We start from the raw sequence: 26,913 nt of genomic DNA on the forward strand, positions 1-26,913 counted from the left end.
GGGTCACAGGCCAGGTGCCCAGCTGAGGTGTGCAAGAGGCAGTGGATTGGCGTGTCTCTCACGCATCTGTGCTTATCACTCTTTCTTTCTCCCTCCCTTCCCCTCTCTCTAAAAAAGAAATAAAATGTTTTAAAAAATAATAGTGTAAGGATAGTAATAAGATCAAAATCAGGAAGAACTGCTTTCTGAATCGACACTCTCTCCTTTATAGTCCCCCTACCTGGTGATATTTACATCTCAATGTCAAGAACATATTGCTGCACTTATTTGTTTACTGTTTCGTTCCTCATTCACCTGAGACCCCCGAGGGCAGGGACAACGCCTGAAGCAGCTTTGATCCAAAGCCCAGTGACATATGGCAAGCACTTCATAAATGCGTTTTGAATGATGATCCTAACTTAACGTGAGTTACACAAAGTATCCCCTTGGCATAGTTCACTCTACAATTACAGTGAAATTTAAGCACACACACACACCATGTCCCTTTATATCCCGTGAAAATCTGTAATATCTGGGATTGGTATCAGAAGACATCTTGACCATTGCTGCCACCATGATCACTCCCTCTTTCTTCTTTCTTGAGATGCACGGGGGAGGGGCCTCCAAAAAACCCAGACTTTATGTATACAAAATTATGTATTTATTCTTACATAGTTAACCTGCAGTCACCTTTAAAGTATACTGCGTTTGATGTAAAACACCTATCAAGATGTTTTTTCCACGGCTCAAAACAGTTTTTGAACACATCGATTTTGGTGCCTTTTAGTGCTTCTGCTGTTTTTTTTGTTTGTTTGTTTCACCTCTTCCACAGCAGCAAAATGTTTCCCTTTGAGGACTTTTTTCATCCAGAGAAACAACAGAAAGTCATTTGAGGCAAGATCAGGTGAATAGGGAGGGTGGAGAATGGGGCTCAGGCTGGTTTGGTCAAAAGCTGCTGACCACTCAGTGCGGTGAGGGCAGGCGCACTCATCAGGAAATGGGAAAACACGTTGAACGAATCTTCAAAAAAATTTCACTGGCGCCGAACTCAGCCTCTCACCCCAACGCCAGCTGGTGCGCTGATGCAGATGGGTTCCTGGAACACTCACCTAGTGGGGAAGCCTGGACTCCCAGTGGCCTGCTCTCCAGAAGGCAGTGCTGAGTTTTGGTGTCTCCCCTTGTATTCTCTCTTCCCATTGTTTTATGTCTGAATAAGCAGGAAGAATCAGGAAGGGAAATTATGACTTGGCCTGAAAGATGTTGACAGAAACCACTAGAGAGAAGGAGATAGGATGCTTTAATTTATTTGCAGAAGAAACCGAGGCATTTCAACAACACTGATAGTGACATGGAAGAAAGCATACTTAGGAATGGCAAAGGGACATTTGGACTAGAAGTTTGGAACTCCTGCAGAAGCAGCAAACACACTTTCCTGCACAGAGAAGTGCCTTTGTTGATGAAATAATGTCACTCTCCCTGAGGAGAGAGATGAGAATGCTCTTGTTCAGGTCAGTTAAGACAAACTGGAGGAAGCCAGAGGCGTCATCATTTATAGCTTGTTGAAAGTCCACAGTGCTGTTAGATGTAGGACCAAAGCTGGTGCAGCCCCCAGGTTTACAGTCCATGACACTGAGCCCTCTGTGAGATACTGGGAGTCCTGGTCTGGTTTTCAAGCCCTTAATGGTGAGACAAAGCTTCTGAGGCTAAAGTGGTAGGAACAGATAGATGGATGACAAGGATGACCTCTGGCATAGGAAGAGGATGCCCAGCAGAAAGAAAGACAAAAGCGAGCTGGACCCACAAAAAGAAAGATGGAAGAGGACTTGGGGAAGAAAGGAAAAGGGGAAACGTTAAAAAAACAGAGGAAATAAAAAATTCAGAACCCTGGATTTTATGAGCGTCTGGTGGGTGAATGATAAGAAAAATGATCCCGAACAGGCATGTCCTGGGCCAGGACGGTACACACCAAGCAGGGAAGAGGCGGAGATTAATTCAGCTCTGGGCCTGCTTGTTCCCTTCTCTTCAACCTTTGGCTCCATGATATTTCTTACTTCATCATGGACTTCTCTCTTTGCCGATGGTCTTGGCTGAGACATTGTTTATCTTCCCTAGATACAACCCCCACAGCAGTCCAGCTGAATTCCATACCACTTTCCAAGTCAAAGCAAAACACAAAACAACTAATACTTCAGACCCGCAGAGAGGTCAGAGGTTATTTCATCTGAACTCCGTTCTTCACCCAAGTACCACTTAGTTCCTACCTGAACACATCAAGTGATGGAGAACTCATAACCCTGAGGAAAAGTACTCTGTCTTTAGAGAGCCCCGTTAGAAAAATATTCTGTATGTTGGGCCCTGCTATCTTCACATTAGATAAGCTCTATTCATTGATCCTACTTCAGTATCTTGAAATCTCTCAGCATGTCCAATATACAGTTAATGCAGTGACTCTTCCCCCGACAGTTCTTCAGGTATCAGAGGCATTGCAGTCCCTTGAGTCTTAGTTCCTCAATGCTGGGCATCACCAGCTCCTTTGATGGTTCCAAATATAACAGGGTTTTAAGTCTCCTTTGAGCTTGGCCACTCCTTCTTGAATGTGGTCACATCTGTCTTAAAGCGTGGGCCCTGGAACTGCGTCCCGTGGTCCAGGCCGGGTGCAGCGGTCCAAGGTAGAGCAGGGCGGCTGTCAGGCCTTTCTCTGGGACTCTGTTCTCTCTTAATAGACCCTGTGCTCCCATTGGCTTCAGCAGCATCTCACCGTTGGTTCACATCGGGAGCCTGCTGCCAACCTCAGCTTGTACTTTGTTAAGAAAATGTGGCCACATCTCTGTCATCCTATTGCAGACGTGTTCTCTATACCCATACACACTTCATATCCATATGACACTTCATTCTGTTAAAATTTCCCCATAGTTTCGGCACACGCAAATTACTTTTGAATACAGATAGTAGATTCCATGTTGCTAAGCTTTGATCACTCACTTGTAGCCTGAATACAACAGGGGCTCCTTGATTCCGCCTTAAGATCCATCACGACTTGGCGATATTTTCAAAAGAAGTGCCAAATCAACCTTTTTAAAGCCCTGAAAAGTTACAAAGTTGTGCGCTGATGGTCTCCCAAGGAGGTGTCAGAACAAGGCATGACGTCATACAATCTGAAAGATGCCCCTAAAACATCTTTTTCTGTGATTGATTTTCACGTCCCTCTCAGCCATCCCTCCACCTGGCAGCTCACCCCGCTCCTCACTGCTGCTCCGTCCTTCTCCCCATGACCAAACCCTTTTTCTTTCTGGAGAGTTTCATGCATTTCAAATATGGTCAGTTTAGCTTCTCTCACACTGTTCATTTCTCATTATGAGCTTCAGGTCAACGCCAAAATGACTTATTCACACACACACACACACACACACACACACACACACGCAGCTCAATACTAAGCAGAGATTTCTTTTCCTTAGAAAGGAAGAGGATTGCAAATACCTATATTTAATGTTTTTCTTTCATTACACTCATAGACAAATTTCTCCTCCATCTTAATCCAAGTTATGAGAAAAAAAAAATCTGTTGAACAGCATTGGTTTGAGAGCAGAGCTCTGATGTTTGTCCTAAGAAAACTCTCCTCCAGGTTGTCCTTGATTCATCAGTAAACGCCTCTGCAGTTCAGCCATAAGGCCAGTCCATCCATCCAGCCCACACCGCGCAGGCTCTCCAAAGAGTTTGGTAAAGAGTCTGTCAAAAGCCTTGAGGAGGTTCCAATGCTCTCACGCTTCCTCGATCAGAAAGCCTCACTGCCTTGTGTTAAGGAAACTGGACAGCCTGGCCGGGTCTGTTCTTGGTGATCCCAGGCTCGTTATAGTGATCACCGTATTCTAAATAATTACACGTCTACCTTTTACTGAACCAGTGGTCGCTATCTGGGCCGAACTCTTGTGTATTTTCAGGACTTAGATTATTTTCACTTTTTGCAAAACTGGTACGGCCTTGACCTGTCTCTAGTCTTTTCTCACCTCTCCCTACAGAGTTCCTGGTGACATTTAGAGCTAAAACGGAATGTTCACCCCTCCTATCTGTTTCTTAGCATTGTTATACTCGCAGCCTGAACCACCTGTGAGTGTTAGTGTCCCTGAGTTTACTGACCCCAGCGCAGAAGAATATTGCCTTTGAGTTGATCTAAAATTCAACTCTTGCTATAGCATGAAAAGCATGTTCTGGGTCATCCTTGGAGGAAGCTTCCTGTCATTGGTCAGTGCCAAACAAGTGTTCAGGCCAAGGAGCACACTGGCTGGTGTAGGAAATGAGAGATGGGGACTCATTCTCTGGGTGCTTGCCCGTCCGCCGGGCAGACAGTCTGCTGTGTTACCTCCGCAGCAGCCCGCACAGAGGAGCAGGATGGAGCGGGGAGTTGGGAACTGGAACAAAGGCAAGCTCGAACGTGATACAGATGGGGCGGAGGAGTGGTTGGCTGGATTCGAGAACAGAGAGAGTAGAGCTCTAATGATACGACAATGATGCTTTTAGCAGCAGCGTTTTTTTGCTTCTTTTTTAGCTAACTTAAAAAAATAGAGCACGTAATACTTGCACATGGTAAAATGTCAAAAAGAACAAAGGATATACAATAAAACAGTGAAATCTATATCACCTTGGCTCCCACTCCGAGGTTGCCGGTGGGAAGTTTTTTCTGTATGCCTCCAAAATGTTCTGTGTGTATATAAGCCTGTAGAGCTACGCACGCACTGTTCTCTATATTAAAATATGCAAATATATACACAAATATATGGTTATGCACTTCGTTGTTTTTTTTTTGTTTTTTTTTGCAGAGCCCAGATTACATAGATTTCGCTCATTTGTGTAAGATCTACCCTACGTTCTGCGGTATGGGTGAACCGTAATTTTAACAGCAGTGCTTCGAGGGAGTGAAAACAGGGTTTTTGCCAGGGTAGTCATCTTAAGTTGGAGGTGGAGGGAGTAAATGACAGATGTTAACAGATTTGCATTTCGGATTCCTGTGTGACCTGAGATATGTCCCTGCGGCCTCCTGTGCCTCAGTTTGCCCGGCAGGAAAAGGAAATCCTTTTCCTTCCTGATTCTAGCGTCTGAAAGTGAGGGTCAGTGCTCCTTAAACACTGGACTTGGGAAAAACAGCTGGTAGCGCATGTAATTTGAGGGACCGATGTGGGCGCTGTATTTTCTGGATGCCCACGAACAATCAGCAGAGCAGCTAAGCAGGCTGGATCCGGGCTGCACTGCCTCATCCTGGCCCGCAGTTGGCCCAGCCTGGTGGTGTGCTGGTAAATGTCCGCAAAAATATCAGCCCTGGTTTGTAGTGTGTGCTGACTTCCATGCTGTACATACTTCCACCGAGGCCGGTTCATCAGCATGGGTCGCCGAGTGCAGAGCTGGGGAGAGTCCTGCACACTGGCTCTCTCCAGCCCTTAAGCTACCACACATCACGTGGCCTTGGGGCTGTGAGGGGACTCCAGAGGGACACCCGGCATCTGCAAAGCCTGCTGTCAGAGCAGAGCCTTGGGAAGAAGTCCTTTGACAACAGGTGAAGGAGAACGGGGCCAGGAGAAAGAGGCCAGGCCGCAGCCTCCTGCAAAGGACATGAAGGGGGGAAGAGGTCCCCTTGGACCTTCCCGTGGTCTCTGCAAACTCCCTGCGGCACAGTCTGTGGCTCTCTTTCTACTTTGATTCAGTGCAGGCAACTCCTTCACGTCTTCCTCTTCCTCCTCGTTTGCTTTCTCCTGCCTCTTTTCTTCCCACCGCTGCATTCGCCGTGGTCCCGCTGAGGACTCCCAGGCACTACTTTCTCCAGAAGCTCCTGAGGGCTGAGGGGGTTCCTGCAGCCCAGAGAGGGTGATGTGAGGCAGTCTCCCTGGGGCACTGTTGGAGGGGAGACTGCCCTGTCAGCCTCTAGCCACTTCCTGCTGTACCTTCTATCAACAAGAAGAGGTGTTGGACTTCCCTCCTGCCCTGCAGTGCAGTGAAGGTCAGGGTCAGGGTCAGGGAACATTTTCTCCACCATATGGAGTGGTTCTCATTGGACTCCACTCACTCTGACTTCCAAGAGGGTCCCTGTGAAAGGCATGGGACAGACAGCTCATTGAGGTGACCGGGGTCCAGCACTGCTGCCCGCTTCCCTGCTGGATGTTCCTGAGGCTGACACCCTGGCTCGGACTCCACCCAGCTGAGAGTGAGTGCTGGGCCTGAGCGTTCTGTGCGCTGATCCTTTCCAGCCCCCTGAATGGGCTTCCTCGTTCTCCCTGAACATGTGGAGATGCGCTAAGAGGCTTAACCCAGAAGCTCTAAGAGTTCCCGGCAGGGCCGTACTGGGCCCAGTCCTGCCCAGTAGGACCAGTATTGTGCACTAATCATGCCCCCACTCTATGCTTCTTATGCTGAAGCCAAGTGAGCTCAAATAATGAGTAAGAGGCTACCAAGGGCAAGGTCAGGGGAATGAACGTAAGTCACTGGATTCGTTATTTCTTCCTGCATACTGCCTCCAAATAACTGGTATAAAACAACACCTCGTCTCTGCCCCAGGATGTCTGGGACCTCAGTTGGAAGACTTAGCTGGAGCCCCTTCTGAGGGGGCTTCCTCATGCGACCGCACGGTTGGCAGGAAGCCTCAGCCTCAGTTCCCTTCCACAGGCCACGTGAGGGTCCTCACCACACACAGCTTGCTTCTCCCAGAGACAGTGATCCGGGAGACCGGGCTGGAAGCTGCAGAGTCATTTACGATCCAGCCTTAGGGCTCACACACTGCCACTTCTGCACTGTTTCTTCTCGGCCACCCACAGCAGCTCTGGTTCCGTGTGGGAGGGGATTGCATGAAGGCATGCATGTCAGTTGGTGGGGATCGGTGGGGCCGTTTTGGGGGCTGGCTACAGCCATTTAGAAGAGGATCCTCAGACCACATGGCAGCCATCTGAGGAATGTGAGTTACCAGACGAGCAAGTTCCACCCGGCCGCACAAACCCAACTTCTGTACAAGGCAGGCCGCTTGGGGCCTCTGTGCAATTAGTGCCCCAGTCAGAGGGGCCAAGTGACCCACCTAAGCTCCTTGGAAAGTGAAACTAGGCCGAGGCAAGATGAAGCCTTCAAGCAGGAGCCATGAACTCCATCTGGTTCTTGGAATTCATGCATGCTGTGGGACCTCACGTCTCCTGGGACTGAACCCCCAAGAAGGGTCACACTGAAGGGCTTACATTTCCTTGTAGCAAGATATGAGACTGGCCAGAACTGGGACTCAGCTGTTTCTGGCCAATAGAGTTAGGTCACAACCCCTCCCTTCCTGAACCCCCTCCCCACTGCAGCTTCTGACTTCTGGTTCCTCCATTTGAAAGGACAGGTTTGTTGGCTGGGAGAGAAGGGAGAATTCTGGAGTCGGGGTGGTGGAGAAAGGGGCTTGGGAGGACTGGGAGTAAGCCTAGGACCATGGGACGGTGAGAGCTGCCTTCCGGCCCACAGAAGCACCCCCCTCCCCCCGCCATGGCACTAGCCCTGTGGTGTAGCTCAGGACATCGCAGTGAAGCAGCAGGGTGGGCTGGGTGGAGGAGAGGCAGAGATATCCTTTTATCAAACAGCGTGAGGGCGGTGGACTTCCATGACAAGACCCATGGAGAATAACGGGATCCGCTGTGTTCCTAAGCACGGCCACCACTGGAGGTCTCTGACAGAGCAGGAGCAGACAGAGACGGGCTTGTCAGTGGAGGCCAAGTCTTGCAGGAGCAGGAGAGGCAGCAGAAATTCAGAGGTTGATGTCCTGGCATCCTTGCTAGGACACACAGGCTGGAGAAACCTGGGCCAGGTCAGGTCTACTACCAGGGCCCAGCCACCAAGTTCAAGGTACAATTAAGAACAGTGGTGATGCTCCATCCCCGCCCTCCTAAAAGGTGGTCATTTCTCTCACCCTTGGGTTGGAAGCTCACTTAACCCCCTGAGAAAACGGAAGAAAGGATCAGTTTGTTTCAATGGGCTGAGCACCTTGAGAGCAGCTGTTGGTACCTCGAAAGGTCACCTTTCAAGGAGGCTGCGCATGGAAGGTTGAGGGAGTGTGCGGTGGAAATGTGGTCCCACAGAACAAGCCGGGTCACGGGGGATTTGGGGCCTTCCTCTCTGTCTGCAACCCTGGCCTCCGCATCCAGCCCTCTGTCAGCGCCCAGGGCTCTTCCTGCGTCTCAGCTGAGCTGGGATAATGTTGATATTTCTACTCTCCTGCAGGTGGCGCCACAATTTAGGTTTTTAAGCTGTTGACTGCCTGTGGTTTTTCATCCACGGCGCTGGGCTCTGTATAAAACCCAGTGGTGGGGGCCAGCTCTTGGATTGGGGGGGGGGGGGTCTCCATAGCACCACCAGGCTCTGGTGATTTATTTAACGAACAAATCTGGCTTTTATCAATTTAACTAGCAGTTCTGTTCCTAGGCTAATAAAATGGTGGTAGCTAAGTGTAGGGAAACTTAAGGATCTGTTCTCCTCTCTCCCGTTAAATCTGGCCCTTTTATTCAGTCCTGAGAGATGAGCCAATACCTTTCTCCTCAAACCCCTCAATAAACCACACCAAATTGCCACAAAACAGCCTCATTGGAACTTGGGCTTCACAAAATGGTATGCCAGTGAGTTTCTCCCTCAAGTGGCCATGGGGCTCGGCAATGGCCTACCAGGGTTCCTCTCTGGGCTGGCGGTGCAGGGGGCGACTTACAGACCCCCTGTCCGCATGAGAGCGCTGTGTCTCTTGTTGCCCCAGACCACAGGTGGGGGAGGTGAGAGAGCCAGACAGGTTTGTACCTAATGCAGAATCCCACTTGGACCTGCTTACCAGCCTGCCTTTCCCAATGTCTTTCATAGAGGAGGTGACACATGGGGGACCTTCCCACCCGCATTGTATTGTGCCCTTAAAAAAAAAGTGTGTGGAAAAAAAAGTGTGGTTCTGAAAAGCAGAGGTAATGCTTTACGTGTGCATTGCACTTACCTTAGATTAGAGTTTCCAAGCGCGTGAATAGACAGCCTCTCCTTTTCATTGTCATGGGAGCTCTCAGAGGTAAATGGGTCAGGTGAGAAGACAGTGTCACTGAGAAGGTGTGACCCGCCCAAAATTACAGAGCTGGTGGGTGGGACTAGGACCTGGTCTTCCAACGTCCAGACCGTCCAGACGGACTCCTCTCACCCCACCCCTCCCACTGGCCGGCACTGAGAGAAAAGTCCACGGGGCTTGGATTGAAAACCAAACCAAACAAAACACAACGATAATGAAAAGAAAATTAGGTCCCACGGTGTTGCCAATTTGACGCTGCCTGCTCTCCCTTACAATGACTTTGTAACTGCCCCTACAGCCCACCTTTCTCTTGTGTTACTAAGTGGAAGGGGAAGGGAAAGGAAGGAAAAGGCAGTTGGCCACATGGCCCCGTTATTGACAGAAGACCCTGCCAGCCGGGGCACTCACCTTCACATTCATTGTTGGGCCAGCTTTTTGCCTCATTTCTTCTCTGTCATTGGGCCCTGTTATTACTCTTCAGGCACCACATGGCATTCCTTTCTCTGAATGAAAATAAATGACACCACACACTAGGCAGGAGATAACGAATAATAAATACATTGTATTTGCCACCTCTAAATTAAAAAAAAAAAAGTCTTTGACTTTCCGTCCATCCATCCATCAGAAAACGGCTCACCAGCTCTAGTCAGACACACACATGTGCGTGCAGGTCCACATACAGGCTACGAGGGGGAAAATCAAGCTGTGTTAAACACACAGGCTGCAATGGCTGAAAATGGAAGCAGAGCTGTTTTCTCACTTACACCTCCCTTTTGGCATTTTTATGGCATACCTTGAAAGCCAAGTGGCCTGAAAGGTTTCCCCCAACCCCGCCTCCACCCGGCTCTTATTGAACCATTTTCCCTAAGTGACCCATTAGGGTTTTCCATGGTGTCATCTGGGCTGTCACCTCTGGGAAAGGCCTGGATGGCCTCCATGCAGCAGCTTTAGAAAGATACTTCGAAGCAGGGCTGGGCTCAGGGTGATGGCCTTATGGGACCCTGAGTGTGATGACCTTGAATTTTGCACCCTGGGAACCCTCACTTGTCTCACCCTAGTCTCAGTCCTGCCCAGAGAGACGTTTGTCCCTGGGCTCCTTTGGCCTGGATGGAGGTCCAATATACTGCAGCCTTGAGGCATTTCTGTTCTGTGTTTCTCTGGACTTCCGAAATTAACCTGATATTGTCTGTCTCATCTAGGGCCTGGGATCCAGGGTTTCTGAGAAGAGAGGGACCAGATCAATGTATTAACACAGGCTAATAAGATAACTCTTTGCTGCTTTCTGGGCCGTGCAATGCTCAGCGGAGCAGCAGAGGCCAAAAGGGCTCCACTCTGTCTCCTGGAAAACTCTTTTGCCAGACACCCGAACGTCTGCCTTCCTCCTTCCTCTGGCCTGGTGCATCTCCTTCTCACCAAAGCACCCACCTCTTGGGAGCAGACCTTCGGCGAGGCCCTGTCTGGGTGGGCCCTGCCTGACCTGTGGGCGCTGCCTACCTTGACTTTTAGAGAGCCGGTCAGCTCACAGCTTGTCTTAATGTCTCCCCAGTTTACAACTCTGATTTCTGTGAAAACATAACCCCTACAGGAAGGTGTGGGAATTTATGCTCTTGTCAGTCATTTCCACTGAAAGGAAGATTCTGAGATGTTTGGGTGGGAGGAGCGGTAACCGGCAGGAAGTTGCTGGGTGTGCGAAAGAGGAAAGTTGGAGAGGTGAGGCAGGGGCCGGAAACCAGGGGCTCCTTTAGAGGGTCGTCTGAGGTTGCTGCCCAACTCGAGGAGGTACTTAGTGGGCACAACTGATGGTGCCCGTTCCCTGGGACCGGTGGGGTGGGGCAAAGGGGGGCTGCATAGAGTTGGGTACGTAAGGATGGGAAGCTCTTAGGCTTCTCCATGGGTGAGGCACAACCCCAGAAGGATCTGGGTGGGAGTCTCACAGGCAGCGGTGCCCACGTCCCATCCTGGCACATGTCACCTGCCTGCCAGCAGCTTGTCATCTTGACTCTGGACTTTCAAAACTGCCCCGGTGTTCGATGTTCCTAACGTCTGTTTTTGCTGTGGTGTAGAATCTAGGGTTTCCAAGTTGAGAGGAGCCAGATTAGCCTCTTCATGTAAACGTGACTAGATAATTCAGGATAGGGAGGCAAGGTCTAGGGCACTTGGCCGTTGGAGCTCCCTCACCCAGGCCTTCCGTCCCTGGGTGCCATGGCGGCAGGGTGTGGGGGTGCGTTTGGTGGGGTGCTGGGGCCGGGCTCCGATCGAGAATGGGTGTGTGAGCCTGTGTCAGCTCTGAACCCTTGCAGGTGCCTCGGCCGGCCAGTGCCAGGAGGCTGTATGTGCCTAGTTCCGAGTGCGCGCCCTGAGCCCGTGTCACTGTGGATGTGCCCTTCTCTGCTCCATATTGCCACTGGCAGGGTCGCTCCTTGAGGCCTGAAGGGACAGACCGGTGTCCGCAAATGTCTGTGCTAGGGAGCGCTGGCCCGCCCGGCGGCGGCGAGCGCAGTGCCGGGGAGTCGCCCCCTGCCCCCTCTGCCGGCCGCTCTCGGTCCGTCTAGTTGTCAGCCGCGAGCTCCCAGCCAGCCAGAGCGAGCCAGAGAGGGAGCGGCGGCGGGCTGCGGGGAGGGGAGGAGGCGAGGCGAGGGAGGGAGGCAGGGAAGCAGGGAGGGCGGGAGGGAGGAGAGGAGGACCCAGAGAGCGCCAGGCAGCTGGAGTTTTTGCAGCGCTTGGCCGGGCTTCAATGCACAGCAGCAGCGAGCCGCGGCGGCAGCAGGCAGCCCAAGAGCCCCGGCGGCGGCCGAGCCAGCGGCGGCCCCGCTCCCTGCCCCCTGCAAACTTTGCGAGCAGCCCGCCCGGGGGGCCGGGGGCGCGCCCAGGAGGCCCGGCTCGGTCCGCGGCCGCGCTCTCCGCCGCCGCAGCGTCAGCCGCCACTGCCGCCACCACTGCAGCCCCGCGCCTCCCCGGGGAGCAGTCGGCGGCTCCCGCGGCCCCCTAGCCCCGGCCCCTCGGCACTGCCCGGCCAATCCCCCGGCGGGGGCGTGGGCAGCAGCGGTGCTCGTGGGCTGCCGGGGGGCGGCCTCCGCTGCCCAGGGAGGCGCGCAGAGGCTCCGAGAGCGCTCCCCGGCGGGTCCCCTGCGCACTTGCCGCGCCCGGGCAGCGGCCCGACCCGGCGAGCATGGGCGGCGCGGAGTGACGCCGCCGTGCCCGCTTGGCATCAAGGACATTCGGCCCTCGGGGGTGGGGACGAAGGGGGGCAGCCCCGAGTCGCCACCGCAGCCCCCCAGAGCCGGTACTGCTGCTCAGGCTCCGGGATTGGGTGGAAGAAAAGGGTGCTTGAAATCGATCCACAATTTCCGACCTTTTTGTTGGACATTCCGCCCACCTTGGACGCTGCAAGAGGAGCTGTCAAGCCCCGCAGGCTCTGATTTCGCCCTCCGTTTTCCTCGCGTCCTCCCGGGTTCCCTGTGCCTCGGTGGAGTATTCGCGTTCGGGGCTGGGGCCGGAGGAGGCAGCCACACGCGCGCACACGCACACGTTCGGAAGAGGGCGAGAGGCAGCGGCACCGGCACCATCTGCAGTGTCAATGCGGCGCTCCCGCTGAAGGAGGCAGGAGCGGCGCTTTCAGGTAAGGAGCCGGCCCGGCGGGCGGCGGGGGCACAGCGGCGGAGGTACCCGGCTCGGTCCTGGAGTCCCGGGCGTCCCTGGAGCCAGCACGCTGCACGCTCGCGCGCACACACGCGCACACACAAACACACACGGGCACACACCGCGCACGGGCACCTGCCCACACCGCACCTGGACACCCGCGTAGGTGTGCGCGGCCAGGGCAGGTGTTTCCTGTGTGCATTCTCTGACGCTCCCAGCCGCAGACTTCTCTGCTCCCGGACTTTCAGGCCGGGATTCTGTGTGTGCCTGCCTCTCCCTCCCACTCCGGCAGGCTGAGGGAGTGATTTTTTCATTTCTCAGCCTCTTGCATCCTTATCTGGTTTTCAAAACGGAAGAAGTCATGGGAGGTCTTGGGGACCCTCCCAGTGTAATCTGTGTTCCGTGGCCTTTGAACGCCTTGGGGTTTGAACGGTCTCCAGACCGACAGATACTCAGGTTTGAAGAGCTAGCGGCCCAGCGCGCCCGGAGGACGCCACCCAGGCGGAGGGGGCTGCAGTTCCGTAGGGCGGTGCATGTGAGACAGACTGCGTTTCCCCAGTAAGAGGCAGCACAATCGCTTTTCTGAAGCGTGGCCCTGCTTCCCGGGAATGCGCAGGTTTTCGGACTGAAGCATCGCTTGGGGATGTGTGTGCTGCTGATGAAGGGGGGGTGTTGGGGGCCACACATTCCATGAAAGGTATGACCTGCTCACATCTTTAGTCCCTGGGCAACACCAAGGCGACAGGGCTTTAAGGACACAGGACTTGGGTCTGTCTCCTTTTCACCTCCCTACCCTTGCTCTGTACGGTGCTGGAAAGTATCAGCCCTGCCTCTGGTTAACATACCTGTCACATGCCTTTTGAGGTGTGTGTCTGAGGAAAAGATCTAGAAGTGAGGAGGATCCACGAGGGCGTAGTGGAGGAAGAAAAGGGGAGGATCCCCTCGCTCATGCGGACCTCAGCAGTGCCCACCCTACCAGGAGGCAAGGCATCCCCCAGAGCCAGGCTGCTCCTGGCAGCAGAGAAGCGCTCTCCAGAAGCCTGTGGTTCCAGGTCCTATGTCCTGGAAGCTTTTCCTTACCTTTTCTTCCTGGCTGGAGTTTCACGGACTGTTTATTTTCAAACTTTTTTTTTTTTTTGTGGAGGAGGCAGGAGGTGGTTGGGGCTTGAAAAGGGGCTTTTTCAGTTTTCATTCGGGGGTCAAAGAACAGTTCACTCAGGATCAGTTGTTGTAGGAAGAAGAAAGTGATATCCAAATAAAATATTATTTTGGAGTCAAACAAATATAGCAAGGTCCCATGTTTCTGTGGCTGTCGCTTATTGGGGTTCCTCCTCGGTCAAGCTGGAAAGAAATGGAATAAGCTTGTCCCGCTGCGCGAGATCATATGTTCCGAGGGTCCTACAAACCCACTAGTGGGGAAAATACTATGGTGACAGTCTTCCAGAACATCAGGGGAAAGGAACTGACATCCCGTGGAACGAGGGGGCCTTGCTGCTGGGCACAGGATTTGGTTGATTCTGGAAATTCCAGAGGTGGGTGCTGAGATGAAGGGCTCTCTCTGCACCCCTGTCTCTGCTATTTTCAAACTTTTTTCTAGCGGCTGCAAAGGTCTCTAGCTAGGCCTGGGAGGAGAAGAGCAGACGCCCCGGGAGGGAGATTGTATTCCGTTGGTGTGCTGCTGTGTGAGCTGCCCTTTGATTGATTGAAAAGGGTAGATGGAATAAAGCAAAGCTGTCACAATGGGGAGGACCCAGTAGGGGGAAGGAGCATTATTTTCTTTTTAAGAATGGTGGGTGTGCGTCCACATACACCCAGATATATATACACAGTTGTCCTCAAGAGCCTGGCTGTCTGCTGTCAGCCCCTGCAGCCATGTGTGGCCGTGGGACCCACCTCTGTCTTCCGGGCTGTGGAAGGCCTGGGACGTCCTTGCACACACATGCCCCTTGAGAACGTGGACAGGGAGGCCCTGTGGATGTGTAGAACAGCACATGGTTTGCAGCGGAAATAGTGAACTCCAGCCGCAGTGGGTGGCTCCCAGGTAAACATTCCCTCCCGGGACCTTGAAGGGGCAGGAAGAGGGAGTACAGAGCTTCCCGAAATGCCTGTGCCTCTTCCGCATGTCTGCTCCTTTCTCTGCTGCCCTCTCCAGTCTCCTTCCCTTCTCGTGTGTTTGCAGCCTCAGGATCCGTCATTTCAACGTGAAGCCAGCAGTCGTCATGCTGGTTATAAGCTAAAGGTTTTTAAACACGGGTTCAAAAAATCCCCACACTCTCCACACTTAGTCTGAGGTGCCTATTTGGTTTCTAGGACAAAGCAGGCATTAATTAACATCTGTGTGAAGCTGGGTATACCTCATCCAATTTTTTTTCCTGGCTCTCCAGCCCAGCCCTGCAGCCTGTCACCTAGTCACTGTCCCTCCCCATCACTCCTCTGGGGCCTTCCTTTGAAGTTCTCTGGGGTCCTCTCACTCGGAAAGCAGGTGCACTAGAAAACCCCAACCACGAAAGCTTCCTTTGGACAGACCCTTGCTCCCGCTGAGCTGTGCTCTAGGCAGCTGTGCTGTGGGCACGTGCGTGGGTCTTTCATGCACTGTTCCTTCTTGCTCAATCCGGCGCTCACTCCAGGCCGGCCTCTGCCCTCCCAGGACTTCATGCTGGATGCCCACCGACCCTCCGCGAACATTTCCGGAGGGATTGGAGGCTGCCAGCTTGCTTCCTTTCTCCTTCTCGGAGGGCACTTCTCCACTGCCTGCCGCTCCCCGCAGACAGGGAAATCTGCATGGCAGATTCTGCCTACTCTTGGCCTCTCCGTCTTTTCAATCACCATGAGGGCTGCTGGGAATTCAGCGGGCCTTTCTAGGGAGGCAGCGGTCCTGAAGTGGGGAGAGAGCTAAGGGGGCGGGGTGATTAACTGTTCTTAGCTCCTAGTTATCACCAGGCTTTGATGCAAAGCAATTGCAGCCAATCTCTCTCCTCCTAGGCAGCTAGGAGGCATTTCTTAGCGGCTTCTCCCCATCCTCGCCCAGGGAAGGCACTAGGTGGATACTGCCACCTCGGAGACCTGTTGGAGTAGCTCTGTGATGGGCGGTGGTAGGGCGGCAGCAATACAGACAGCCTCCCGTGATTCAGGCTGTGATTCGCCCGTGCAACAGCTGTGTCATTAATTCTTAGACTCTTCTCTCCTTTCCTCTCCTCTCCTCATTTGTGTCCAGGGCTACCACATGTGACACTGGTTCGGACCCTGGGGCAGTTGATCAGGGCTCCGGTCCCTTCCTCGACCCCCCTTCCTTCCCCCTCCCTATCGCTTGCTAATCCACTGCTTGGCTTTGTGTGCACATCCGCCAGCCCATTCGCCCTCAAATTTGTGGCACTCCGAGAAATCAATATAACATGAATTTAACGACAGCTGGATGATTAAGTGTTATTTATATTTAACAGTGGCGTTTGAAAAAGACGTCTCGCTAATAAATCAAACGGCTGTTTGGGAGATGCACATGATGAGGATAATTGCCCTGCAGGCTCTGTGGAGCAATGCCTGGTCGGTGCAGAGCCCTGCCTGCGCACACCACCTACCTCCTCCGAAGCTGCGAGCCCCGCCGCTTCCTGTCCCGATCCCGCCCGATCGGGCTCACTCTTCTTCCTCCCAGCCGCACTGACCAGGCAGCAGCGTCCGGTTGTGGCAGGAAGGTAGAATCAGCAGGGAGACTGAAGGGGGCTCTGCTGCTAAGTGCTAAGAGATGGAGCTTAAAAGTGAAGGCGGGCAGGGGGCCCTAATTCCCCCAGCAGAGGCCTGCTTGCAGGAGGAGAGGCTGCTTCCCTGCTTGGTCTGAAGCAGCGTGGAAGAAAAGCTTCCTCAGGGCCTGCAGCGAGTCTGTAGGAGCCCCTGACCCCTGTCCTGTGATCATGCGGCATCGGGCTCCCCAGGGAAGAGGCTTTGTGGACACTAGGGTTTGTCCTTGTGAAAGTAACAGAACGGAAAAGAATACTGACGATGATGATGGTGGTGGTAGCTGATATCTATTGAGCGCCTATTCAGAGGAGGCGTCATTTAAGTACTTTGCACAGGTTGGCCCTTTTCTTCGTCATAACTATCCAGAGGAGCAGGTCCTGCACTAGGAAATAGATACGTGAGGGTTAGGACTTTGTCCAGGATTCCACAACTGGTGGGTGACAGAGCCAAGCCTCGGCTTAAGCAAACAAACTGACCTCCCTCCGGACTGATCGCTGTGCTGTTCCCTCCGTAGAACGTCAGTGCGCAGCGTGTGCGTGCTGTTCCCTCCGTGGAACGTCAGTGCGCAGCGTGTGCGTGCTGTTCCCTCCGTGGAACGTCAGTGCGCAGCGTGTGCGTGCTGTTCCCTCCGTGGAACGTCAGTGCGCAGCGTGTGCGTGCTGTTCCGTGGAACGTCGGTGCGCAGTGTGTCGTGAGCCCCGTGGGAGGCTTAGGAGAGTGTGCCCAGGGGAGTTTTGAGTAACTGGTTTCTGCTCTGGACTACCTCTGTGACCCCCCGGTGAATCTATTTCTATTTATTTATTTATTCATTTAGAGGGGAAAGGAGGGAGAGAAACATTGATGTGTGAGAGAAACATCAATTGGTTGCCCCTCGCGCACGCCGCAAGCAGGAATTACAGGAATTAGCCTACAACCCAGGCGTGTGCCCTGACGGGGAATCGAACCAGCCACCTTTTGCTTTGCAGGATGGCACTCAACCAACTGAGCCATGCAGGTCAGGGCAGGTGAGTCTATGTCTTATTGAAACATCAATTTCCCAATTCATCAAAGGGGGCTGAGTCTTATCTTCACTGTTGTTGGGCTGTGAAATTGAATGGGTCATTCTAGCAGAGTGCTCAGTTTCCGAGGGTAACTCTTGCTTCCTTGGCAAAAAATACTCCTCCCATCGCCTCCTGGGAAAAACTAGGGAGGAGTGAGTGAGTGCAGTCCTGATCTCCACTGTCGATTCTCTGAGGCTCTGAGGCTCACGCTGGTAGGGATCTGGTTCTCCCTAGTGACTACTCGGAATCTGCCGGTGTTCTGGAAACAACACTCTTTCATTTAATCCTTCAAATCCCCCTGTAAAATGAGGATTGTTTATTTTCACTTGGGTGGTTTAGGAAGGACGGTGGGTGCTACCTGGTGGCTGGTCTTTTCACTCGTGGGGAAGGGTGAGCGCTGTAGGCACTCAGTTATGTTCATTTACCCACTCATTCGGGTTCCAGGTTTGGAAAGCCGGAGGCAGGAAGAGTCTTTACTGTGGATGTCATGACACACTGGTGCGTGGTCCATGCCGTATCTGGAGCAGAGGGTTCATTAGAAGTTGGTGCCCGTGGACTGTCTGTGGGGAAGGCCGTCCTGAAGCACTTGGTCTGAGTGCGACTTTGTTAGGAATTAGCTCGGATTCTGGATGTGAGGCCCTGGCGGGGCTGTGGGCCTGGTTGGGTGCTCTCCCATCTCAAAGCCAGGCCCTGTTTGCCTGACTCAGTCCCTCTGGCCTGAACATTTTGGGGAGCAGCGTCAGGTGATCTTCTTGTGGGATTTTTTTTCCTCCCATAGACAAAACTTTTATTTTATAACTTATTCATTTGGCTTCTCCTCTACATGGAAGGAGAAATTTCTGCCAAACTTGAGTTGTCAAGAATGGGTGCACTTGGAATTTCATCAGCTGCCCTCTGGTGCAGCGAGAGTGGCGGACACTGTGGGGTGGATGCCACCTGGACTTACTGCAACAGGTGTGTGTGAGATCCTAGGTATTCCCGCCAGGCCGGCTACGCTTGGTTCCCCTGCCCCCGTCTCCACGGTGCCTTCTCCGTGAACAGGGATTCGCAACAGCAAATTGGATTTGGGGATGTTGTCACTCCAAACACAAAACAGATCACTAGCTAAGAGGATGTCGTCTCCACAGTCGATGGGCTGGACGCAGACTCGCTGAATCAATTCCTGAGGTCGTACGGGCAAGAGGGCTTTCATGAGCGGTCAAGGAAGTGGTCACTGTAGGAGCGGAAAACCTGAGTTGGTCAGAGGCTCTCCTGGTCTTCGCCTAAGGTCTGTTTCACGTCCGGCACACTCATTGCACTTGTCGCAGCCCAGCTGGATTTCCCTCTTGGTTCTGTGGGTGTAGGACTAGAGGGCGTGCAAACTGCTCCTTGGCTTTGGCCCAGAGGTCAAGAGGAGGGAGAGTAACCAGAGCAAGGTTGGCTGATTTTTCTTCTCCTTGTGAAGGGAATAGTCCCAGGGAGGGGGCACATCAGGACAGCAGCCAGCAGGTTGTGTGATCCAACCAGCCCAATGTCCGCCGACCTTGCAGAGGTAGTTCCTAACAAGGGGAGCACACCAGAATCAACTAGGAATCTGAGGCAGTGCACACCTGCCTGGATGTCCTTTTCTGCCTTCCCATTGCAGACCTGCCTGGAAGGTGAACCTAGAATAGAGCAGAATTTCTCAAAGCGTGTTCTGTGGGAGTGAGTCACTGTTACACACATGCACACAAAGTTTCTATGGCCAGTGAGGTTTACCCTGAATGTAAAGCAAAGCCAAAGAGCTGTGCGGAGTCTTTGAACACACTCACGTGGATTGTGAAGCCATGCGAAGTAGATATCCCTCACAGTGGCCTGGGACTCTACTGGAGAATGCTGGACTAAGACCAGAACTCTCATTTGTCTGCTCCTGGCTGTGAATAAAGGCATGGATTTTACACACCCGGAGTCCTGGGTTCTGGGGATTATGTAGATACTAGGGATTCAAGGAGAATCCTGGCTGCTGGGTAGAGAGGGCAACTCTCGGCTCAGCATTTGCCCCTTATCCTTCCAAGGCAGCAGGGACATTCTCAGACAGGACTGAGGTCCAGACAGGTACATGTTTCCTCAGGTTCCTAGACACTTCTGGTCTGTCCCCCTGGTTAGGAAGCACTGGTGTCATGGGAGAAGCTGTCACTTCCCAGCTAAGGGCTCTTGGGAAAAGTCACCTGATGTTTCAGGATTACCATTGACAAAATCAGCAATCATGGTGGTGGCGGGAGGGGGCATGTTAATCCAGACTGGTGATTTAAAATGTGTTTAAATATGTGGGCAGGTAGAATTCTCTATTCAAAGGGAATTTGGTGTGGAATTCTAATGCACAGAACAGAGGCAAGAAGGACTGTCTGGTCAAAGCTATGGGGAAGCTGCAGCCCTGCACCCTCGGCCTGTCTCTCCCCAGCCTTGGCCTGGCCTCCCTAGAAAGCAGAGTCTGGGGCAAAAGTGGACATGGTAGCACTTGGTTGAGGGAGGAATCCCAGGACAGTGAGAGTGAAGGTAAAAGGGGGGAAGGCAGGGAAGGGAGAGAAACAAAGAACGCGCCCCCATGCTAGCCATGTCTTCCCGAGGAAACGCAGCTGTGGCTCAGTTGCTCGGGCTGCATCTGGATAAGCCGGCTGGGGACACGGTCTCAGCAGAGCCTGGAGGACAGGCACCACTAGCGCCCTTGGTGGTGTATCCTTCCCGCGCGCCGCAGCTCTCGGGGTTCCATTCACCCCAGGAGGTGGGGCCTCCTCCTCACTTTGGGGTCCTGATGCCACATCAAACTAGAGCCTCTGGAGTCGGGCCCACGGGCTGGGCCATTTCCTCACTGCAGACCTGCTGGTGCCGCACCTGCAGGATCCAGTCTTTGCCCCGAAGAAAGAAAGGACTCAAGAACTTTAGGACAAGAGGAATAGTGGGAGGTGTCCCTGGGGTGACCCTGGCAGGAAGCGGGCTATGGCTGGGGATGGCGGCGGCATGTCAGGGGGAGCCAGGCAGATCTGGGTGGGCACACAGATGGGGGTCTGGGATCATGGGTTCCACACAAGGATTCCATGTGTGGTTCTGCACAGCAGAATCGGGTAGCAAACCAGGGCTGGCTTCTCCCGTAATGCATTCAGCCCCCAAAGTTCCTAGCTCTGTTGCTGCAATAGCCAGCCACACCATCACTTACCCAAAGGAGAGCCCGAATAGAAACCACATTACAAATGGGTTCCAATCAGGTTTCCAGAGGCTTCCCTGACTTTTAGGGCCTGTAAACCAAAGGATTGCCTTCCGCACGGTGGTGTGTGAATGTATATCTCAGACACCTCTGCTAGCGATGGCTGAGGGCCCAGCTGCAGACGGCCTCTGCCTCTCTCCTTGTTTTAAAAAGTATCATAAGCATTGAAATCTAGAGCAGCAGAGGACACTTCTGCATAAAATATGTTCCACAAGTAATTTTCCCTTCCCTCCTTATTTTTTAACAACTCTTGCGCTCCGAAGCTGCTCCGGGGTCAGGCGGGGCAAAGGACAGATGGCTGTACTGTGTTGGTGACCCCTTTCCGCGCTCTCTTCGCCATTAGATGCTGACCCCGTCTTCCTCTCCTAAATGCACTTGCCGTTAACCGCTGATTGATGTGAGCAACTCACTGACTTCCAGACATGTGTCTGCGTCGGCGTGTCTGCCAGAGATTTCCGGCTCCCCGAGGGTCAGGACCAGCCCCTGCCTGAAGCAGTCTCATGTGGAATCAGCAACTTAATTTATGCTTTTAAATAATGGTAGAGAAGCTGCTGCCGGTAGTAGTGAGGAAGACAATAGCATTGAACTGATTTCTTTCCTTCTGCAGACGAGAAGGACCATTTCTTTCTCATACATACACTTGGTGCCCAACTTAGGGTCTGTCATACTGGATCCAGTCAATAAATATTTGCTGAGTAAATAGGAAGAATGGATGGAGTAGGAGAAGGTGGAGATGAATGGCCTTTAAGGACAGAAGCAGGGATGTGTGAACCCACCACTACGGTGGGCGCCTCCTCTCCAGCCGGGCGGGGTTAGAACCACATCAACGCAGGTGGCTATTTCAGAGGGTTCAGACGAGGGTCGGTTGAGCCTGTCAATCACACAGGGTCCTGGGTGCAGGTGGAAGGCCGTGGTCCCTTCACATTGATGCCCGTGGAATTGATTTCTCGCTTTCCACGTAAAACTCGCTATGGGTTTAGGTGCCAGTAGATGGGGAGGGATGAGCAAACTGCGTTTCTTGGAGAATTCCAAAACCTCGTCTCTCCATGGAAAAGTCATTCCGTGGCCAAGGAAGTCTTAGAAACCCCCAGCGCGGAGGCTTGGGAGCCCTTCCACACACACTGCCGTTTATTCTTAGCCAGCCATTTTTCAGCCTATTTCATGGGATCCCTTTGTGTGGGTGTATGTAAACCTGGCACAGGTGGTCGACAGAAAGCATTTGGGGAAATGCTAGCCTACAACTCAGAGCTTTCAGGTTTGAGTTTAGTTTCGAGGAGGAAAAGCAGAGGAAAGAATGTGCTGTACTGTTTAAACAGGGCTCGAGAGGTCTAGCTACCTGAGCATCTGGCTTCCTCTCATCCCATTCATTCACTTTTGAGAGTCTTCGGAAATGGCTGTGAATTATTAGGAGACTTTCACAAGTCGTGCCTATATTTTCTAAAGGGATCATTTTAAGGAGTGTGATTGCAGCTTTGACAGGTTTGTGGAGGTTTCCAAAAAGTAGCACTTTTTGGTTGCATGTCATAGATCAAGGTGGCTGTTTGCAAAATACGTGAGTAATGACATTCGCCTTCTTGATATATATACATTTTAGCTACACTTACAGAATGAGAGACTTGACTAGAACCGGCAAGGATGAATGTTTTGAATTAACAAAGAACGTTGAGTTATTAAGACACAGCTCCCTACATTCTGGGACGGTTGAAACAACTTTTCTCTCGGGAAGGGAACCTTGCTGCCCTAGCCAAGCTGAAGGTTTCTAATTAGACTGTAAATCCAGTGGTTACCCACCGCTGGTTAGTGATCCAGAGAGTGAAGCCAGGAGTTTCCCAGGGGAAGCATTCCACTGACCAGTATTCCTCTCACTCAGGCAATGATGTGTGTGTGAGAGAGAGTTTGGGTGGGGGTGGGGCATCGCCCCCGTGGTACTGGGGTTTGGGTCACCTGGAATGTTGGCTGGTAATAGACCCAAGCCACATACCCAATCACAGGGCCTCGGCCATGCTTTGCCCAAGAACTCTGCTCCTTTCTAAAGTGAGTAACAGTTGCTAACGCACACTTACTAACAAAATTCCCCGGGTGCCCATTCATAAAGCATTGCACTGGTGATTCTATCAACATTAAACTGCTTGGTGACTGAGTCTAGAATTATAGGAATCGTAGACATGAATTAGCAGTAAATCAAGTCCCAGCTGAGTTCGAACCCAACGGCAGTAAGCTTTAAATTAAAAATATCTTGCTACGATGAAGCCGTTATAAGTCGAGCACTGGAACTCCGTCCCTCTTGACTTTGGAGACGCGTAGCAGTCACCCTTTGAAAGGAAAACCCTGACAACAGCTTGTATTGATTCCTAGTCATGCTGGGAAATTGCCACTTCATTTCTTCTTCATAAACTGTTGGCTTTCTTTTCTTTTTTCTCTTTTTTAAAGGAACCCTATTTGCAGGGACACAGCAGAGCTCTGAGAGCGGGGCAGGTGAGAGAGGGCTCAGGCCCGGGGGGCACCATTCACGGCACTGTCTTTGGCCCTTCTCAGGGGGAGCCGCGCAGAAGGGGCATTTGGGTCCGAGGGGGTTGTGCGGTTTGTTTTCTGGCATGGACCCTGTTTGATTCTTCTTTCTGGAAGATCTGTTCAGAAAAACAACAAAGAAAACACTTGAAAGAGGCTGCAAGACTGTCATGTTGCAGTGACAATTGCGGTGTAATAGGAAATCATTTATGTAAGTTACAGTGCCCTCTGAATGGAGCTTGTGGGAAGTGTGGCTGCAGCTTCTCAAGGCCTATTTTTTTTTCCCCTCCTGCAAAATAATCCCGAGGTTTTCATTTTCAGAGCAATTGAAGAAGTATTATTTGCTGGCCAGGGAATAGGGAGACCCAGCTTCTAATCCTAGCTCGGTCTGCTGAATATCCTTCAGCCTGTTCCCTCTCTGGGACAGGCCTTGATTTTCCTTTCTTTAAAGCCAGAACAAGCCCTGGCTGTTCTGGACCCGAAGCCCAGGAGGTGAGGATGAATGTGGCCTGCCTGGTAAAGGGCCAGGCAAGCCTCAGGAGAAAGACTGCCTTTGCACACGAGGTTAGAGAAAAGCAAGAAAGAGAGAATGGAGCCTGCGCTCAGGCCTCTAACCGCCACCTCCGCCAGCTCCTGCTGGCGTGGCGCGGAGCCCTCAGCAATGGAAGCAGCTTGCACAGGGTCAGGCAGGAGGGCGAGCTGGGGCAGCAGGGGACTGTGGGAGAGGACGGTGGTGCAGGGGTCCAGCGGCCCGGGCACTGGTAGCAGCAGCAGTAGGTTAAAGGCGGGACTGCTAATAAGGAAAAGGGGCCGTTATTTCCCTGATGCCCATCTTCCACTTCGCTTCATCCATATAGAGTCACAGGAGGTAGATGCAATGCTGCGGAATTTTTAATCAACGAATCAATCGATTAATCAATTAGTCAATTTAGTCGATATTTATTAGCTGCCTACTATGTGCTAGACACTGTGCGAGAGTTGGGTTGTGGTGAGCTGAAAGACCTCATTCCTGCCGCCAGGGAGCTGCGGTCTGGTGTGGCCGCAGCTCACGTGAAACCAGACAGTTGAAAGGCAGAGTGCTGAGAAGTCAACCTGTGCATGTACAGGGCCCCCTGAGGATACACAAGAAGAGCCCCGCTCGGCTTACTCCGGGCCAGTGTAAGGGTGAGTGGGCTGGCTTTGTGGACACGTGAGGAAGGGGTGCTGGGTAGAGGGACGGGGCGCACAGAGCTGGGGGCACACCGCCCTCGGCCGGCCGGCGGTGGTTCAAGGCAGAGGTGGGAGGTGGGGCTGGAAGCAAGCACAGGTAGTGGCTGGGCCGGGACCGGGGGTAGGTGTCCCTCGAAGGGCCGTATGTGGCAGGCCTGGGGGAATTCTAAGTAAGAGAATTAACGAGACCAGATGCTCATGGTAGAGAGATCACCATGGGGGCCGCACGGAGAAAGAACCAGAGTGAAGCTAGAGTAGTAATTCAGGCAGACATGGGAAGGAGCTGACCAGAGGCCGTGGCCAAGGAGGGAGAGGGGGCAGACTTGTAACTTCGGAGTTACCGCTGACAGATGGTGAGAATGTCAGCAAAGATGAGCAATGAGGAGAACTCCCCACGCTGGACACCTGGTAGAAGGTGACACCATTCGCTTAGTTACAGATTTCTAGACCAAGACTGGGTTGAGGGGAGTGGCGAGAGAACGCGTGTTCTTTTCTGGACACGGTGAATTCTGGCGCGTCTGGGATTTCCAGGGAGAGTGGCCAGGAGGCCGGCAGGTACGTAGTAGCTCTTGTGTTCCTGGCAGCTTGATCTCAGTGCTCACTGTGCCATTTACTTCTGGTCCCATTTGTAAACTTACAAGTTCATTTTGGCATCTGACGGAAGCTTAGTAAAGAAGCGACAAGATCTACCTACAGCTTTTTCCATTTTTCAGGTGGTTCGTATTTTGAATTGAGCATACTATCTTGAACAGTTTGCTGGAGATTGCTCTGAAAATACACAGGCTTTCACCTTGCCTCAGGACATCCTCACTGTTTTCCAGTGGGAGGTTGGGTTGTACACAGATGATTGTGGAGATGAAGGAATCAGTGCAGGTTTGGAATTCGGCGATGGAGAGCGACCAGGCTTTGTTCTGGGTGTTAGCCCGTTCCCTTCCCCGGCACGAGCGCCCCAGTTTCAATGGGCACACACTCAGACCAGCAGGGTGTGGTGCAGTGAGCTCCATCGCCGTGAGATCATTAAAACTTTGACCTTGCCCTTTAGAAATAATGTCTTGTTTGTTCAGGGTGTAGGAACCTGCTCGTACAATCAAGGCCTGCAGGTAGGATCTGGCCACTAGATATGCTTTGCCTCATCCAAAGAGCACGGAAGAAACATTTGTATTATTCGAATGCCATGGGGTGGGACGGCCCTTCTTCTGCTTCCAGATTCCACTCTCTGTTGTCCTACCTTCGCTTCACACATTTATGGTGAACGTTATTTGCATTAAAATACCAACAGTCTGGTACCTAGTAGGTGCTCAATCAGTGCTCAGTCGAATTTCCTAATAGGCAGAAACAAATGAGTTAACATATTGCCAGCAAGCTCTCTACCTTCTGCAGAGAAGCTTTGTAACTTACTAGCCCCCACCAACAGCGGAGCTGTAGGAGCGGCCGGAGGCAGAACTTGTAGGCCCTGTGAGCTCTGTTAGTGTGTCTATGCTGTGGAAACTGTAGAAAACAGGCCCTTTGGTTTGAGCAGAGTGTGGAGAGAAGAGTGCTCCACTCCTTCATGTTTACCCAGACCGCGTCCACCCTGGACTCTGGGGCACTGCTGCGGAAGGTCGCCGGACTGTGTCCTCAGACAGTGCCGGGTGTCCAGCCGGCCTGGGCATGGTGTAGACTAGACCTCTAGGATGAGGGGACTCTGAGAATTCAGCCTTAAAGAGTGTCGTTAGCTGCAAAATTGCAGTGCAGTTCCAAGGGAAACAATGGTTCTCCTCTCTTCTCTGGATTGCTCCTGGGTATCTCAGAGTTGCTCATAAAAATGGCTTGTACTGTGGGCTGTCTTGTGGGGAAGGACCGGGGGCAGGGTAGGTATTTTTGAGCTGTAACCTTTCAAGAGTCCCACAGAGATGACAGGGTTTCTGTTCTTCCCCGCTCATGCCTCTGTACCCAGGTCTCGTGCATTTTATCAACTGCACTCAGCACCTAAAGTATTTATGCAGCTATTCTGTCAGCCTCAGGGAGATCAGCAGTTTTTCCCAGTTTATCTGGTGGCAACTTGTTTCCTTAGCAGGGGGCAGAGGGCAGGGCCAGGGTTCTAGGAAAGGAAGTAACCCAACCGCAGTAAACTGTGTTCAGGGCTGAAATAGAGTAGCCCACCCAGCCCTGCGTGCTGCCAGCGGCCGCTGCTCTCTCCTCTGAGGGTGGGGAGCTGGGGGACTGGTGAGCTGAGTCCTCTCAAAGGCTGCCTCAGAGTCTGGGACAACGGTAGGGAATCCCCGCTGCTTCTGCTTTTCTATCCCACGGCCCTGTTGGGCATCTGGGCCCTGCAGGTTATCAGATGTCCTCAAAGGAGATTCCGGCTTTATGCTCAGATGAGACTATCCAAGACAGGTGCGCATGCTCCAGGTGCTGACCGTGTGCTTGGTGTTGGATCGGACAGGACATCTTGGCTGTTGATGGCCCCGGGCTGGGTAGTAGGAGAGAGCAAGTGCTGCTAAACGCAGGCCTGATGGCGTGAGGAAGGTGCTGCGCTCATTCCACTCTCCCTCACTCCTTCCTCCAGGACA

General features: G+C 52.6%; 1 protein-coding gene across 3 annotated transcripts in view; it reads left to right on the forward strand.

The window, feature by feature from the left end:
• PLXNA4 (plexin A4) overlaps positions 1 to 26,913 on the forward strand; it is a 440,676-nt gene that overhangs the window by 23,449 nt on the left and 390,314 nt on the right. The window contains exon 1 of one of the 3 annotated variants that reach the window (XM_037165822.2): positions 11,697 to 12,632. The exons of 1 other annotated variant lie outside the window; for it this stretch is intronic. The gene's annotated coding sequence lies outside the window, so the exon portion shown is untranslated. Of the gene's footprint in view, positions 1 to 11,696; positions 12,633 to 26,592; positions 26,612 to 26,913 lie in introns of those variants that run through there. One more of the 3 variants, XM_053657101.1, reaches the window with a different exon arrangement.

This window comes from Artibeus jamaicensis, unplaced genomic scaffold, assembly GCF_021234435.1.
Source record: "Artibeus jamaicensis isolate MK-2021 breed Jamaican fruit bat unplaced genomic scaffold, CSHL_Jam_final scaffold_3307, whole genome shotgun sequence".
NCBI lineage: Eukaryota > Metazoa > Chordata > Mammalia > Chiroptera > Phyllostomidae > Artibeus > Artibeus jamaicensis.